This window comes from Pituophis catenifer, unplaced genomic scaffold, assembly GCF_029215685.1.
Source record: "Pituophis catenifer annectens isolate HBS135680 unplaced genomic scaffold, rPitCat1.0.hap2 SCAF_2, whole genome shotgun sequence".
Lineage (NCBI taxonomy): Eukaryota > Metazoa > Chordata > Lepidosauria > Squamata > Colubridae > Pituophis > Pituophis catenifer.
The window spans coordinates 45,668,903-45,683,317 of NW_027256882.1; the positions used below are offsets into that span (position 1 = coordinate 45,668,903).

A 14,415-nucleotide genomic window follows, 5' to 3' on the forward strand; every position below is an offset into this window, starting at 1 on the left:
GGAGCTTTCTCCAGGCTATGGGGGGTGAAGGATTCCCCAGGACCCTCCCTCCTCTCTGGGGATTTGTTCCTGAGCACCGCTTCCCTTTGCCTGCCACCTGTGTGGAGAGGGGCGGCAGGGGAACATGGGATCCGGGCTCTCCCACCCGCAGGACTCAGGAGATTGAACCTGCATGGGGACTTGGCTTCTGCCCCTTCCTTCTCTAGCACCAGCACCTCTGCACCCCTCCCCCCTTTTGCACGCGGAGACACTTCTCACACTCATACCAGCCACTTACTCTTCCCGCCTCTAGTTCTTCTCCCTTCAAGGCTTTCCGGCACCCATTTAAACCTCCTGCGAAGCTCAAAGGGTGCAAAAGAGACGGAGTGTCGCGTCAGATCCAGTGAGCTCACTTCCCTCCCATTCTCCTATGGTAAATCACCTCTGGCCTTCGCCCTCCAGTGGCCGAAAGGTGAATTGCACGGCGTCTGCTTCTCTTTTTAGAGAGACTCACCTGGCGGATTCTGGTGTGCAGGGAAGGTGCTTATGTGAATAGTGGAAATGGTGCATTTTCCATCAGGACCCCAAAAGAAGGAGGATGCTTTCCTCTGATCAATAACCCTTCTTTATCCAATTGCTTCTGACAGTGTTCCACCGATGTGCACCCTTTCACTTTTAAGTAGGGTTCAGTAGAAAGCTACATCCTTTTATACAGGGAACGAAGCAGTGGTGAAATCCAATTTTTTTTACTACCGGTTCTGTGGGTGTGGTGTGGCTTGGTGGACGTGGCTTGGGAAAGATACTGCAAAATCCCCATTCCCTCTCCTGGGGGAAGGATATTGCAAAATCTCCATTCCCATCCCATTCTGAGGCCAGCCAGAGATGGCAATTGCCGCTTCTCTGAACTACTCAAAATTTCCGCTACCGGTTCTCCAGAATCTGTCAGAACCTGCTGGATTTCACCTGCAGGATATAGAAGAAATAGGATTCAGCCTTCTTCTTACTTAAAAGTTTTAAAATATAGAATAGAGTAAGTAACACAGTTGGAAGGGACCTTGCATGTTTTGTAGCTCAAGCAGGAAACCCTGTACCATCTCAGATAAATGCCTGTCCAATATCTTCTTGAAAAACTGCAGTGATAGAGCATCCAAAACCTCTGGAGACCAGCTGTTCCACTAGTTAATTGTTCTGTCAGGGAATTTCTCCTTGGTTCTAGGCTGGATATCTCTTTGATGAATTTTCATCTATTATTTCTTAGCCTACCATTGGTCCTTTGGAAAATAGGTTGGTCTCCTCTGTGACAGCAAACAGCACTCTTTACTAGCACTGATAATGTTACCTAGTTAGGGTAATGAAACGTTTGCAAGAAAACAAGGAAGCTCATAGAGCACCAAGGACTCCTAATGACCCACAAGTTGATTTATAATTTTCTCTTTGTCTTGTAGGAAGTTAGCACCCACCCCTTTCCTAGAAGAATGAAATATTTTAGGAAATATTAAAAAGGCAGAATATTATGTTTCCCTGGATGAGAAATGGAGAAGCATGTTTTAAAGACTAAGCAGCTCACCTTCTTGCCCCCCCACCCTTTTTCAATGGGCCATCATCTGCAACACAATAGGACCCATCTACCAACAGAAATTCACCACATGGCACCTGGGAAGATTACATCATCCAGCAAGGCTACCTAAAACCCCCACCCCCTGGGAGTCTGACAACCAATCAGGATACTCTTTCTGGGCCCCAGGAAATTCAAAGCCAGAGAGGACATAAAACCCAGGGACTCACAGCATCTCCGCCCTTTTTCTGTTCAGGAACTCAAACCATGTGATCCTGTCCACCATTAAACCATCTTTCCAAGCAGTCTCCATGTTTCCAGTGTCTTTTTCCCCACTTGGAGCCGAACCCAGAAGGATATTTTACCAGGCAGGGCAAAATCAAACTGACAGGCAGCCCTTTTGTTCTCAAAGAGGTTGGCTGGAAAAGGTCTGTCCCAAAATAGATCCACAGACCTTTTTCAGCACCTCTCCCATTGAATTCTGTGGCAGAGGTTTGTCCCCTTCCCTGCTGGCTTTCGTATTCATTTTCTGAGGAAGCCAGAAGAGATTTTTGCACATGATGGGAGGTGTGTGTGTGTGTGTGGGGGGGGGATTCGTCATAAGTAGAAATCAGATGCTAATAGCGGAGATCACAGTCATGTGACTATGAGGGCACTGCAATGCCCTAACTTTGGACACTGGTCATAAGTCCCTTTGTTCAGTTCTGTTGCAAGTCCAAGAGGTCGCTGAATGAATGGTCATTGAGTGAGGACTGCCTGTCAACAGCTTCAAACCAGCATGAATCTCTGAAACCTGAAACATACTCTCCCACCCAAATCCTACCATTTTTTTTTCATGTATTACTAAGTTTAAATGCAATTGAAGATGAAGAAAAAATAATAATGTCAGAAAGGTAACCACACATTGATGTTTAGTTTTACTTAACTAAAAATATTTTTTTTTCTTAGCCTCATCACATCATACAAAGCAAAATATGGCCCTAATGTCTGAAAGTCTTTGGCATGTGCATTTTGGAGGCTTCTCGTCATTCTGGCTCCTTTTGTTGACATAAGATAACAGAATAACAGAGTTGGAAGGGACCTTGGAGGTCTTCTAGTCCAACCCCCTGCTCAGGCAGGAAACCTTATACGCCTTCAGACAAATGGTTGTCCAATCTCTTCTTAAAAACAGGAATTCTTCATCCTTTCAGCTATTCCCACACACTGTATATTCATCTGCCTATGACAATTCCCTCATGAGAACTTTGACTGAACCTTCATACAGGTTCACTCAGGTCTCAGTTCTACACTGTGGATATAAGTCTGATTATTTTTACTATGTTCACATCCCAGAGGCAATTCCATGTTCCATTTCTGTTTGTTTGGTTAGGAAAAACTGAAGTACTTTTCTGAAGTAAATGTCATGTTATTTTATGTAGATCCCCACTGATTCCCAAAAGTCTTCCTTCTTGCTTGATCGTTTCTAACGTTAGCACCTTGGAGTCACTTTCATTCTTATCACTTTCATTCTTATTCTTCTTTCTATCCCTAACTTTGTACAAAATAGAGAGGGAGGGAGGGAAAGAGGGAGGAGAGGTAGAGGGGGAGAGAGAGGAAAAATTTAAAGCACAAATTCACTTGCTACTTTTAATATAACATTACTATTATACAGTAGGACGATTCAATATAAAATTCTACCTCACACTGTGAGCGTTGATGGAACTTGAATTCCCTTTGATTATCATATTGATTCAAACTCCAGAACCTCCCTGCTGCATCATTTCAAACTTTGTAAGGGCAGAGAAATTTAGCATCCTCTGATAAACTGTGAATATATTAAGGAATGAGAAGCGGGGAGGGAGGAATTGTAAGATTAGGCTAAAGAAGGCATGTGATGGCCCGGTAGGCCCGTTTTTCTTTCTCACCTGGCTCCAGATCCTCTCTATGCATCTGGGGAGGGCGAAAACAGCCTTCCCCAGCCCCTCAGAGGCGCTCCGGAGGCCTGAAACAGCCCATTTCCCAAATCCCGGTTGGACAGGAAGTGATGTTTTTTGCTGTCCCCAGCCTCCAAAGCCTCTCTAGAAAGCCCTCTGCATAAGAAGAGACCCCCCGTCACTGACTTCTCACCCTCTTCTGGAAAGCCACCTGTAGCATTCTCCCTCCAGCGGCCCGGTAGTGAAGTGCCTAATGTTGCCTTCTCTTTGCAAAGGGAGCCCCCTGGTGGATTCTGTGTGCAAGGCAGGTGCTCATGCAAAGAAGGGAGAAAGGGTGCCGTTCCCATGGGAGGTCAGAAGGACAGAGGTTGTCAGGAAACCTTGTCAATCCAACCGCGTTTGACAAACTTAGACTCATCTGCAACCTTTCATTTTTAAGAAAGCTTCTATAGAAAGCCACCTCCGTGCGTAAAGGGAAGAGAGGGAGCAAAGGAACAGGTAGGAATTGGATTGTAATTATTCTTTGTACTCAAGAGACTTATAATAATCCTCTTCTCTTGATTCTCCATCCCATAAAAGAGGACAGTGGGAAACTCTTTCAAGATTACATCATAATTAAGTGGTTAGTAGAGGGGGCGTGCATACCAGTGGTGGGTTGCCCCCAGTTCAGACCGGTTCACAAGAATCGGTAGTAAAAGTGGCGAGAGGCTCCGCCCACTGACTTAGACATCATCACAGGTGATCTGCGCAGAACCTGGTGTACTAATGATATCTAGATATTTTTCATATCTCCAGGACAAAATAAGTGAATCTCTGCAAGATCAAGACTTTTGGGCTTCTAGAAATTCCATCATTGATTTAAACAGAGGTGGACTGACAATGATTCCCAGTTAAGGGTTTCTCCCAGACTTACAGGAGTGGACTGCTCATAATTGTTTTATCTAATCACAACAATGTAGTTGCAGGAACAGGAAGCTCAAGGGCAAGGCCCAAGAGAGAGTATAAATAACCCTCACTCTCCACTCATGTGGTCACATGCACCAGGCCCAGGTGCTTGAGGGTTCTGCTTCATCATTAAACCATCTTTCCAATCAGCCTCCATGTTTCCAGTGTGTTTCTCCTCATTTAGAACTGAACCAGATGGATATTTCTTCCAACAAACAGGCTGTAGGAAGGAGGAGGAGATACATCTGAAGTGACTCCTCTGTCTTTGGAGAGGTAAGCTAAAGAAAACTGTGAGAGATACGAAATCATACAGCAGGACAAAATTTTGAAAATTGTTTTTCAAAACAATTTTAAAAACCTTGTTTGGAAATTGTCACTCTAGCTCCTTTTGTGAGAAAGGAATTCCTCATCCTTTCAGCTCTTCCCACATGCTACACATTGATTTGCATGTGACAAGTTTCTCAAATCATGAGGCCTTTGATTAAATAATGTTCCATGCTTCTGTATAAATACTGGCTGCCTCACGTCTCAGTGCTACACCATGGATGCAACCTTGATTATTTTGGTTTGTTTTTGCATCCCAGAGCAGTTCCCTTTCTCATTTCTCTGTGTTTAGATAGCAGGACCAGAAATAGTTTTCTGAAATAGTTTTTCTTAACTTCATATTATTTTATTTTGGTCCCCACTGATTTCCAATTGTCACTGTTTCTGCTTGATCATTTGCAATGTTAAGCATCACTTTCATTGTTATTTTCCTGAATATCCCCAACCAGGGACAAAAAAAGAAAGTGAGGAAGTAATGAAAAATTCAAAGTACAAATTCTCATATTTGCCACTTTTAATTCAATATCACAATTATTCAACAGGACAACGCAGAATTACATTCCATCACACTCTAAACTTTGATGAAACTCAAATTGTTTTTGGATTATAATTTTGATTTTCTCTAGTGCATTGTTTCCAAATTTTGTGAGGATAAAGAATACATGTTTGTTTAATAAAATGAGAATGTATTAAGGAAGGAGAAGGAAGGAGGAAAAAAATCTATGAAGGTAAGTGAAAAGAAGGACATTTTAAACACTTTGTGTGTGATCAAGTGGGAAGAAACAACTGAGGAGCAGGAAACTCACTTCTGAAAATTGAAATCCATGGATTTAATTAATTAAATCTAGAATTAACATAGATTCTCACCCAAATATATCTCTGTATGGGAAATTACATAATTCCCCCTCCTGTTGTTCTCTCTCCACAGTCCATGCACTTACATGACTTCTCCCTTCTATGGATCTTCTTATGGGAAGTAAGATTACTAGTTTGGCTGAAACCCTTTCTGCACTCCAAGGATTTGTAGGGCTTTCCCTGTGTGGATCCTTTTATTACCAGCAAGTCAATTCCTGTAAGTAAAAGTCTTGCCACACTCTCTGCCTTTATATGGCTAGTCCCCTTCATGGATCCTTGTATGGGAAATAAGATGGCTGTTGCTACGAAAGGTCTTTCCACACTCCATGCATTTGTATGGCTTCTCCCCTGTGTGGATTCTTCTATGGGAAGTAAGATGACTCTTGTAACTAAAGGTCTTTCCACACTCCATGCATTTATGTGGCTTCTCCCCTGTGTGGCTCCTTCTATGATAAGTAAAATGACTGTGTTGTCTAAAGCCCTTTCCACACTCCAAGCATTTATATGGCTTCTCCCCTGTGTGCATCCTTTTATGAGGAGCAAGTTGACTGCTATAAGTAAAGGTCTTTCCACACTCCATGCATTTGTATGGCTTTTCTCCTGTGTGGATCCTTTTATGGGAATTAAGACTACTCTGTTGGCTAAAGCCCTTTCCACACTCCATACATTTATATGACTTCTCCCCTGTGTGGATCCTTCTATGAGAAGTAAGATGACTGTTGAAACTAAAGGTCTCTCCACATTCCATGCATTTATATGGCTTCTCCCCTGTGTGAATCCTTTGATGGGATGTAAGTTTACTGCCCGTTATGAAGTCCTTTCCACATTCCATGCATTTATATGGCTTCTCCCCTGTGTGGATCCTTTGATGGCATGTAAGATCACTGCTTCTTCTGAAGCCCTTTCCACACTCCATGCATTTAAATGGCTTCTCTCCTGTGTGGATCCTTCTATGGGCAGTAAGATGATCACGTTGGGTGAAGTGCTTTCCACACTCCATGCATTTAAATGGCTTCTCCCCTGTGTGGATCCTTAGATGGGACATAAGATTACTGTGTTGGCTGAAGCCCTTTCCACACTCCATGCATCTATATGGCTTCTCCCCTATATGTCTTCTGTTATGGGAAGTAAGATGACTGCTATAAGTAAAGGTCTTTCCACACTCCATGCATTTATATGGCTTTTCTCCTGTGTGGATCCTTTTATGGGAATTAAGACTACTCTGTTGGCTAAAGCCCTTTCCACACTCCATGCATTTATATGACTTCTCCCCTGTGTGGATCCTTTGATGGGATGTAAGTTGGCTGCTTGTTCTAAAGTCCCTTCCACACTCTATGCATTTATATGGCTTCTCCTCTGTGTGGATGCTTTGATGGGATGTAAGTTTACTGCTTGTTCTGAAATCCTTTCCACATTCCATGCATTTATATGGCTTCTCCCCTGTGTGGATCCTTCTATGGGCAGTAAGGTGACCACCTTGGGTGAAGTCCTTTCCACACTCCATGCATTTAAATGGCTTCTCCCCTGTGTGGATCCTTTCATGGGACATAAGATTACTGTGTTGGCTGAAGCTCTTTCCACACTCCATGCATTTATATGGCTTCTCCCCTATATGTCTTTTGGTATGGGAAGTAAGATGACCACATTGGTGCTTTCCACCCTCAATGTATTTAAGTGGCTTCTCTCCTACATATATCCTTTTATGAGATGTCACTCTTTCTCTAGAAAGAGTGAAAGCCCCATTGTAATTTTTTCCATTGTCTTTCCATATATACTCTTCTGGTTTGGCTTCGGTTGGATAATATTCATTTACATCTAATACATCTTTGAATAGTTCTACACCTTTCCCAATATATTTTTTCTCTATTTTTCCTAGTTGGTCAAGAAAGCCTTCCAACTGAGCAACAGCTGAAGATAAGCTTTCCTTATTCCAATTATTTGATGGGTTTCTCTCCTGTTTTTGTTGTTCCATTTGATTTGCAGGTTTCTCTGTTCTGTTCCCAAGTCTGAACTTTTGGAATGGTTCAATTGACTCTTTATTTTCCTGCCCATTATTACCTTCAAAGGGAAGGAGAAATAAAAATGTTAGCAAGGTTAAGAAAAAAGGTCAATTTTCCAGACGACATACGAATTTCCCTCTGATATTGTGCCAAATTCCAATATATTGCATATTTGTATACTTATAATGGCATGGTATATAAATTATAATATCTCTTCATGAAATATCAAAGCTTTCAAACATCTAAAACAAAATTTTAATTTAAGAACGAGGAGAAACATCCAAGAAAGCATTTGTAGAAAACCTAAGATTTATTGGACGTGGGCCAATTCCGGAAGAGCCCCCTGAGAATTAATTTTAAAACTCTTTTTTTTTTCTTCCTATACAAACCTACCTTCCATTTGTGTTTTAATTTTTTCCTGCCAAAGATCACATGATTGCAGAGAAAAAAGCTTAGAGTTCTTATATTAACCCTAAGCAGCATGTTTGCAATAGAAAAATGGCACCAGTTTGCCCTAAGTCCAAGACTCAGGATAGGAATGAAATGGAAGAAAAGTCCATTAAGCCAAAAAATTAATTGAATTGCAATCCTTCATAGTACTGATATGGAAGCACCTGGGCCAAAAAATATGAAATATCTGTATCAGAGTTTAGCATTACCTCAAACCAAGGAATTACTTTAACACTGATAGGTTTAAATAGAAATAGAAAAACCCAACAGATGACAAATGGCACAGGATGCATCTAAGCAGAAAGCCATTGATCTATTTCCATACTAGGAGCAGTAGAACAGCATGTCTTTTTCTTTTCCTTCTCAAGAGATCACCTCTATTTGGAGATTTTTTAATAAGAAACAGCCACTGGAATCTAACAACAACATCTCTTCCTGAAGTCTCTGACTGGAAAATAGAAAACCTTACCTAAAGAAGCCACATTTCTATAATTCTCCAGCAGGACTTCTGAATGCAGAGCTTTTTGGTGAGGATCCAGCTGAGACCACTCCTCTTCAGAGAAATAAACGGCCACCTCCTCAAAGGACACAAGACCCCCCTGAAAATAAACAAAAAAAGGAACAGAATAGGCCTGGGAAGGACTGCGAGATCTGCTCTATTCTTTAGAAATTCCCAAAGCAAAGTTATGCACTAAAGTCTATGCTGAGTAGGATTCTAGGATTGAGATGAGAAAATGACAGAACAAAAAAGCATTTGACTGAAAAAATATTTTAGGCAGCTTTTATCATCTTGATTGATTCTACAGGACTTTTGGTGCCATTCAATAAAGGTAACCCCAGTTTCCTTCTGGATCGATTTCATCTACCATCCACTCTCAAAACACTCTTCTCAATTCATTAATCTATCCACCATCAAAAGACCCTCAGCATCTGGAGAGAATCAACTGGCAGGTAGGCCTTGGAAACACCACCTATCAGAGACTCTAATCCTTCCTATGTTTGCAGAAGGAAGTGTGTGTGTGTCTTGGAAGATTTGGTAAAGTGCCATCAATATCCAGAGACACAAAACTCTTCATATAGCAAGGAAGCTGCTAATAGTCTGAGCCATTGGCTGAACGGGAGACAAAGAAACATAACTTTTCATAAGAACATTTCTTAGCCTTTGTAGCCAAAGTGGACTTTCCAAACAATTTTTGTACCGAGCTTTTTCTATATGGCCACTTTTAACTTACCTTACCTTTTAATCTGATGAATTTATTTTTCTTATGTCTTTGTAATGTAAACATTGTATTTGTAAAATACAGGATGAACTTTGTAACAAAGCTTTTTAAAATGGTAATGTGCCAGAATCAATATTACATCATTTTTTAAAAAGCATCCTTGCATAAATCAAGTCAAAGAATGACAAAAAAAAAAAAAAAGCATCGTGAAGGATTTTGTAAAAAAATTAGTTATTGAAAGTTATGGAGTATATTTAGCATAAAGAATACTTTTTTAAAGTATTGATCTTAAAAAAAAATCCTTATAAGAATCTCTTTTGAAGTTTTGTTGCTTGGGGACATGAAAATAAGGCATCCCAAACAGGAGGGAAAAAAATGGAAGGAGACAGTACAATGTACACTAGCTTGATTTTTTGAAGAAAAGGGAGAATACAAATCTAATAAATAATTTTCCTTCTCTTACTTGAGTTGGAGGTTCAACTATTGTTTCATCTTCACCATAAGGAATAGTCAGGTTCCCACTATTCTTCCCTGTGGGGGAGACAAAATTAACAAAATAGGAGGAGGTGTCCTATAATAGCAAGGACAGAGAAGATGAGACAGCTGCGATCTCTATAGGGAATGGGAGTGTCTTATATTACCTCTGGATGTTTCTTGATTTGTGTCATGCTGAGTAGTCCTCAAGGTAAACAGTTCCCAAGGGGTATCGGATAGATGCCTCCTTCCCTCAGGATCTCTGTTCTCCACAGTGAAGGACTTGAAATATAAACAAGAGAAAAGAAGAAGAATGAAAGGACCAGACACACCATGAAATGGATTCTTGTTCTGTTCTTTCAACACCACTTGAAAGCACCCAACGTCCATCAGTTCGGTTGGAAAGTAAGAAATTAAAGAGAATGGATAGATCTATCAAATAGGAGAACGCTATACTTGGAGAGATTTGATCTGAGTCGAGGTTGGCATGCCTTTCTGTGGGAAGGCACAGACAAGCAACTTCCGTACTTCCAGAGACATGTAATAAGAGGTGCACTATATAAAACATGGCAAGATATCAGAAGGCAACACTTTAGTAAAATCTCACGATGGTTGTCGCCTATGGAGGCGCTAATTTATCCAAACACTATAGAAATAGGAAAGATGCGGAAATATCAAGAATTGTTGAGTAGTGAGGGAGACCTACTTACGAGACAAGAACTGGAAAGACGAGGCATTATGATTGATTGGTGGCCATATCTTCAAATTGAGTCAAAATATACAGCAGACCGGAGACATTATGATTTTCAAAGCCAACCAAGTGAACTAGATAAAATTTTAAAAGGCACAGATGAGAAAATAATATCTAAAATTTATGGATATTTAATAAGGTATAAATTAGAGGAGGAAACAGTGAAAGAAAACATGGTAAGCTGGGCAAGAAATATAGGTCACGATATAGAGTTGGATAGATGGGACAAGCTATGGGCAGAAAATTATAAGATGACACTGTCGATTCCATACAAAGAAAATTTATACAAGATATTTTATAGATGGCACCTTCCTCCGGCACGTTTGGCTAAAATGTTTCCAAACACATCACCAATGTGTTGGAAGTGCAAGACACAAATGGGGACATATTACCATCTCTGATGGTTTTGCAGGAAGGCACAACGCTACTGGCAAGAGATTAAGAGAATAATCGAAGAAACAACGAGGCAAAGTGTAGAAATGAAACCAGAATTCTTTCTATTTGGAATGACTACACCACAGTGTACCAAGGAGATAAAATATCTTACCATCCACATATTGACAGCGGCACGTATAGTGTACGCTCAGAATTGGAAATCCAAGATAATACCAACAGAAGAAAAAATAATAACAAAAATAAATGAATGCGCAGAGATGGATAGGCTCACAAAAGAGCTCCAAGATAAAGAGAACACTGATTTTTATTTAGTTTGGCAAAAATGGTACACATGGTTAGAAAGAAGGATAGGGCCAACAACATAGGACATTAGGAGAACATAACTCAAGAATTGTAGAAATAGATACATGAGATGAGCCGTAGGATTGTATAAATAAATGGTTAATATGTTTGTAGAAAGATACTACTGAACTTCAATGAATATATTAAGGTATAAGCAAGTGAATTTGTAAATAGTATGATTAAGGAAAATTGGTTAAATGGACATTAATCACCGATGCGAAGGTTTTCTAGAAGTTAGTCGATTGACTCTTTGTTAATGTATAAGTGTTTACATGTATTTGTGTTTTATGTTTGTTTATGTTAATAAAATTAAAAAAAAAAAAAAAAAAAAGGCTGTCCCAAATCTTTCTTCCAGGAACGGATAATGGAACAACGTCCTTCAAGAATTAGTGAAATCTTATGAATGCCAGAGAACTGGTAATGAGGAGCATAGAATTCAAACACATTGTTCATTACATTTAAACCCCTTCTAGGCTCCTGAGATGAAAGTATCTCACCTGCAACTCAACCTGCTCCTTCTCCTCCTCTGCCTGGCTCAGGAGGAAGCCTTCCACCAGGGCCACCGCCTGGGAGCTGGTCTCTGCTCCACACTCCCGCACCCAGCTCTCCATCTGTAGGGGCAGAAGTGCCAGGAACTGCTCCAGAACCACCAGGTCCAGCATCTGCGCTTTTGTGTGCTTTTCTGGTCTCAACCATCGACTACAAAAGTAGTGGAGTCGGCTGCAAAATCCTCGGGGACCCTCATCCTCCTGATATTGGACATTCCTGAACTTCCAGGGCTGAACTTCTGAAAGACCCTCTAAGATCTTTCCTGTTCTTGCACAGATCTCCCCATAGCTCCCAGGCTGAGCACTAAAAAGGCATTTTCCAGTTCTCTCACTTGCTAATGTTTGGCTCTCCATTCTTTTCTGTCCTGAAATAGAACTTCAAATGTGTACAAGGAATCTTGTGGATCTCCAAATGCTTTTTCATTCATAGGATTTTTCCTTTAGCAGCAATAATGACCAGAAGAGACAATCAGCCCAGTTTGCTGAAGAGATAATTCTGTCTCTCCACAAGAGACTGTAAAGTTGGCTTCCAGTTTGTGTATCTGAGACGGAAAACAAAATAAATTCCAAGAATTAGAAAGTGGCATATTTTACATTCAACAACACTCATCCCCATGGAAGGAAGTATTTTTCTGAGCTGGTATAGGATTATAGTGGCACTGAGCAATTAGTCGCTGTGTGTGATTTTGTGTGTAGGGGAAGCTGTGAGATCGACTTCTATCAACAACTTGGAACAGTGAACAAATGTGTTTTTGGATCATTTTCAATTTCCTTTTTGTCACATGGACAAAAGATCATATTAAATGAAATGACTTTTTCTTGGGATTTAAAAGTCTATGGAGATTCTCAATCATCCAGTTCACCGGTTTTCTTAGGATCTTCCATTTCCCTTTATTCAGGGTTTGCTTTCTAAGAGTCAAATTGCATTACTACAGGTAGGCAGATTCACACAGCATCTCCTAAATCCAAACAGAAAATGTAGGGTTCACCCGAAACACAGGCGTAGTTTAAGAAGATGTCTGGTTCTCTTAAAATAAATTGAACTGCAGGAGAGTAAACTCTCATTTTAGTGTCATCCAACACGTAATGAGAATGCAGGCACAATCTCCCTTGCAATTCTAATTTCCTGCTTGAGATTTGTCATGCAAGTCCCCTCTCTCCCCCCACCCACCTCCCAAGTCAGGGGCTCTTCCCAGGATACAGAGTGTGAAGGACTCCCCCAGATCCCCTTCGTGAGGAATCTGGATTTGTTCCTGGGGGTGGGTGGGAAACAAGGCTGATTGCCCTCTGTCTATGATGAGCATAGAAAGGGGCGGTAGAGGAAAAGGAGACCCGAGATCTCCTACTCCCAGAGATTATAAAAAATAGAACCGGGATGAGGCTGGGCATCTGTCTCTTCCTTTCCAGTTGGAAAGCCCTCTGCCTCGCTTTGCATAGGAAGAGACCCCATCTGCCCACTTACCACGGCCACCTCCGGACCTTCCTCCCTTAGCAATTTTTTTTCTGCAGCTTTTTTTTTAAAAAACTCCTGCGAATCTGAAAGTGTTAAAGACAGAGAGTGTGCAGCGTCCTAGAGAGGCGCGATTAAGATAGTCACTGACTACTCACCCTCTTCTTGGAAAGCTACCTGTAGCATTCTCCCTCCAGCGGCCCCCTGGTGAAGTGCTTCTCTTTGCGAAGGGAGCCCTCTGGTGGATTCTGTGTGCAAGGCAGGCGCTCATGTAAAGAAGGGAGAAAGGGTGCCTTTCCCATTTGGAGGTCAGAAGGGATAAGGTTGTCAGGAAGCCTTGTCAATCCAACCACTTTTGACAAAGTTAGACTCGTCTCCAACCTTCCATTTTTAAGAACGCTTCTATAGAAAGCGACCTCCCTGCATAAAGGGAGGAAAGGAACAGATAGGAATTGGATTCTAGTTATTCTTTGTACTCAAGAGACTTATCTTCTCTTGATTCTCCATGTAATTATTTTTTGTACTCAAGAGACTCATAATAATCCTCTTCTCTTGATTCTCCATCCCATAAAAGAGGACAGTGGGAAACTCTTTCAAGATTACATCATACTTAAGTGGTTAGTAGAGGGGGTATGCATCAGTGGTGGGATTCAAATTTTTTTACTACTGGTTCTGTGGGCTTGGTGGGCGTGGCACGGCATGGCTTGGTGGGCATGGCAGGGGAAGGTTACTGCAAAATTCCCATTTCCTCCTGATCAGCTGGGACTCAGGAGGCAGAGAATAGATGGGGAATGAGCCAGTCAGAGCTGGCTGGGGAAACAATTCTAAAAAGATTAGTAAAAAGAAGGACATTTTAAGCACTTTGTGTGTGATCAAGTGGGAAGAAACAACTAAGCAGGAAACTCACTTCTGAAAAGAAAATCCATGGATTTAACTAATTAAATCTAGAATTAACATAGATTCTCACCCAAATGTATCTCTGTATGGGAAATTACATAATTCCCACTCCTGTTGCTCTCTCTCCACAGTCCATGCACTTACATGACTTCTCCCTTCTATAGATCTTCTTATGGGAAGTAAGATTACTAGTTTGGCTGAAACCCTTTCTGCACTCCAAGGATTTGTAGGGCTTTCCCCCTGTGTGGATCCTTTTATTACCAGCAAGTCAATTCCTGTAAGTAAAAGTCTTGCCACACTCTCTGCCTTTATATGG

The 14,415-nt window shown here is 41.1% G+C and overlaps 1 pseudogene; it reads right to left on the minus strand.

Moving 5' to 3' along the window:
• Window positions 1–5,212: 5,212 nt before the first annotated feature.
• LOC139312220 (zinc finger protein 665-like) lies at window positions 5,213–13,240 on the minus strand (annotated as a pseudogene).
• Between the last annotated feature and the right edge of the window lie 1,175 nt (window positions 13,241–14,415).